Source organism: Lipotes vexillifer, unplaced genomic scaffold, assembly GCF_000442215.2.
Source record: "Lipotes vexillifer unplaced genomic scaffold, Lipotes_vexillifer_v1.1 scaffold584, whole genome shotgun sequence".
NCBI lineage: Eukaryota > Metazoa > Chordata > Mammalia > Artiodactyla > Lipotidae > Lipotes > Lipotes vexillifer.
In genome coordinates this window covers 5,042,536-5,046,626 of record NW_006783036.1, presented here as the reverse complement: position 1 = coordinate 5,046,626, position 4,091 = coordinate 5,042,536, and positions in this window count along the sequence as shown.

Below are 4,091 nucleotides of genomic sequence, written 5' to 3'. Positions count from 1 at the left end.
GGGTTTTTTTTTTTTTTTTTTTTTTTTTTTTTTCTTCTTTTTTTTATGTCATCATTCTGGGATGGGTATTTGAGGGCTAGTTTAGGGAGATGGTGCTCATCCCCACCATTCACGCTCTCACATACCAGTCTCCTAACGGGTTTCTGTTTCAGCAAAGGAAACAGGGATTTCACGGTCATTTATCTGGAGTCACCCCAAAGCTATGATGCTGGGGTTCCCCTCTTATCATTCCACCCTCATTCGGAAGATCCCAGAATGTTAGGAAATCTGGAAATGTAGTATCTGTAAACACTAAGAAGATTCTAGTTCCCTGAGGCATGTGACCAAAGCGCTTAAGTTGTGAAAAGAAATCAGAGACTGAAATTCTGTATTATTTAGTAATAGAAATGAACCTTTTGGGGAGGGGGGGATAAGAAATAAAAATTAGTCTAAGAGAGAATTACAGGTAATCTACCATTCTGTAGACTGTGAAATTAAAAGCCCTGGACAGTCTCTTTTCTGTTAGGGATAGAAAAAAAGGCATGTGCCTCAAGACCTAGTTTGGGTGTAACTTCCCCGGGAGGCGCCCTGCAGCCTCCAGACATGGGCTGGGTGCCAGGACCGCTGCTCCTGGAGCTCCTTGTGGGCGAGCGGCTGGGGGCACACTGTTTGCACCCCCAGCACTGATCAGATACTCCAACAACTGTTGGGTGAATCTACGGGTGTCACTGAATCAAAGCTTATTAAGGAAGAGGAACTGGGATGGGAGCCTGTGGCTACCCGTGTCTCAGTTTCCCGGCAGCTCAACACGGCACCGGGACCTGTGTTTTGTCATCTGGAAAACAGGGCTTCTGCCACCTGCCCCTGCCACCGGGGTGCAGTGCAAGATAGCAGCAGACCAAGGCTGTTTGGGTCCCTGTGGGGAAGAACCCACACCTTGAAGGTCTGAAGTCTTTGCCGTCTGAGCCTCCAAGAAGTCTGACCTGGAAAACTGCTGGGTCCCATGGGGGCCCTTGCTCACCCTTGCTCGACCGCTGGTCCACTCATGTCGCAGGGCTGAGGGCCTGGGGGAGGAGACAGCCGCTCCTGTCACCGCGAAGGATGAGTGGAAGGCCAAGTGCTATGGGGCTCCTGGCACTCTGAGAGCTCCACCCAGTTAACTTACGCGGAATGGCCTGGCCCCTTCCCTGAAACACTCGGTAGCTTTTGTTAATGTCGTCGGTCGGCGCGTGAGTCACCAGCTCCCAGAGCATCTCAGCAGGCAGCAAACACGCACACCACGAGCCTGCTCTCCACCTCAGCACCCTCAGCACCCAAGTCTGGCAAAAATAACCCTGTAAAGGCTTTTCTGTAAAACACCACCTTTGTACAGCTGCTGGTAGAGCTGGTGGTGTCAGTGTATCTGTTATAGCACCTGCTTCCTAAGGGAGGGAGGACGGATGTGAGGGGGGGAGGGGAGTTATTCCTGTGCCCTTGATTTGATCCAGCCGGGGCAGAAAAGCAGGATTTTAATGTCAGCCTGGAGCTTCTCCGCAGGAGCGTATAAATCACAGCCGCCGAGGTGGAGGTCTCCCACTGCTGGGGGTGCTCCACCAGTGAGGAAACATTTTCAGAGCACGCACTAGGTGCCAGGTCCTGCACGAGGCACCAGGAAGTGAAAGATGAGCCACAAAGGCACCAGCACTCACATCGCACCAGCTGGGTCAAGTCCGCCCTCAGCCATGCCGAGTACCTTCTCTTTTGCCTGAAACTGAAGAATATGAGTTTTGAGAAAATCTCATGTGCACATGTATACATATACACACACACATTTGTGTAAATGTATACATGTAAAATATATGTATGGACACACACACAGGTATGCCTGAGTCGTAAGAGGGCGTTAGGAGAATGAATAAACCTAGGAGTTGGCACTGAGTGTGACAGTCTAGGCTAACTTTCCTAACCCCACAGTCAGGCTAAGGCGTCCATGAACACAGGTTTCTCTGCCGTTTTATCTCGTTTCTACGGGAAATACCAATGGTCTTTTCAAGCAGCTGGCCATTGCTACATTTTTCCATCTAAAGAAGTTCATTCATTACAAGGTAGGTGAAACTCTGCAGGAGCTCTCCTTGGGGTCCCTGGGCACCAGCCAGTTCAGGAGCCTCCTGCGGGATTCCTCAGGGGGACCTCAACTTCCTACCCCCCACCTCCAGCCTGGCACTGCCCTGTCCCCACTCCACTGCTCACAGATGAACCCCTGAAAGCCCAGGTGCCACTTCCTCCAGCACTTCTTTTCCCGAGTTCCAGAGTGCACAGAGCACCCCGTCTCCAGAAGCGTGGCATGCTCTGCCCGGGGTTACGGTTATTTGTTCAAATGGTTGCCTCACCACCGGCAGGGGCAGCAAGGGCTTCTTGGGAATCTGAATTACACAGAACCTGGCATTACACCAGGAACGCAACTGTTGCTCAGTCCAGGTCTGTCTCAGTGGACAGATGCCAGCAGCCTGCCTGCAGAGCAGGGATGATTTTGCTGCCCCCCAGTCCCCTCACCCAGTCCCACTAACATTTCCTGCCTCCCAGGAGTGGCTCAGACTTGGAAAAGAGTAATGACTCACATTTACTGAACGCTTAGCACGCGGCAGACACTGTGCCAGAAGCTTTTATACCCGTTACCTCATCTCGTCCTCCCGGACCCTCTAGAGGTAGGAAGCACAAGACGCACTAAAGGTGGGTACAAACACATCCAAGGACTGTCCCCAGGTCCCAGGAGAGAAGCGGGGCTGGGTCAGGAACCCAGAGCCAGGTAGCCTGGAACTTGCACTCTCAGCCACCCTGGAGAGCCTCCCCACCCTCTGCATAAAGATAAATAAAATCAAAGTGCCCCAGACACTTAGAACACCCTCTTTCCATGCCCACGTCCAGAGCAGCCTGCATTGTTAGGAAGCGCCCCTCCCTCTGTGGGTATCTGCCTCCGGCCCACTGGCCCTGGCTGTGCCTCTGCAGAGACAGAGTGAGTCCCATCCCTCCTTCCCGTGACAGTTCTTCAAATACCCAGGGCCAGCACTGCAGCTTCATTTAAATAACAAATTCGCCAGTGCATCTAAATACAATTTGAGTTACTCAAATTCAATTTACACACAGAATTTTTGGAATACCCTACATAACGTGCTGCTGATTAAAATAGTAGGGTGACCCCTAACGAGGTTATTGGATTCTACTATATACTTACCTGAAATTGACATTTAAATAAAAGTGAGCCAGATTCTTGGGTCAGGTTATCGCTACATCCTATTAATAATAAACATGTTCATTTTGCCAGATCGGTAATAATGTGAACATGGCACGGTATATCACATAAAAAGCTTCTCACCGTATCCATGGTTACAGCCAACACTTCAAGATCTGGGCTTCCTGAAACTCACCCCCAAAACCAACCACCACTAACCATGATCCCCTATTTTCTTTACAGCCAGTGCTATTTTAGTTCTGAACTCAAGTTGTAGGTACTTTCTTTGGGTTTTGTTTTGTTTTGTTTTTAATTCTTTCACTCTAACATGTACACTCTAACCATCAAAAACATAGTAAGTGATGATTTACAGAAAACGAATTCCCTCATTTTTAAGTGAAAGTTTAATTTAGCATAACCCTGCATACTGGGAACCTGGGTATATTATAGTTTTAATGTCTTACCTCACCTCTCCAAAAAATTAAATACATCTTCTAGTGAGTCTATTCTAGAAACAACTGGGGGAAATCACCCATCAATTGCCAGCCTGAGTGGAAAAATGGGGTGATTTTTCTAGGCTGGTGATATCTAATTGCTAACTGTTTACACAAATAACACACAGAGCTAACGAAACAGAAGCAGAAGCTGGCATTTTCCCAATGACTAGCCTGAGCAGCCTCTTATCCAAAAGCATTAAGAAGAAAGTAAACTTTAAAATGATTTGAGAGAAAGGTCTATTTTCATGACAGATGGCAGTGAGGGTTCTTCAATGCCAATTTAATCACTTTTCCTCAGTTTTCAAATGCTTCAGTTGTGAATCCAAGTGTCTGTGCAGCAGCACTGCATCCCTCATGGGTGCAGAGGGCTGATGACACGCACTGTGGTCTCGCTGACCGCGCCCCCC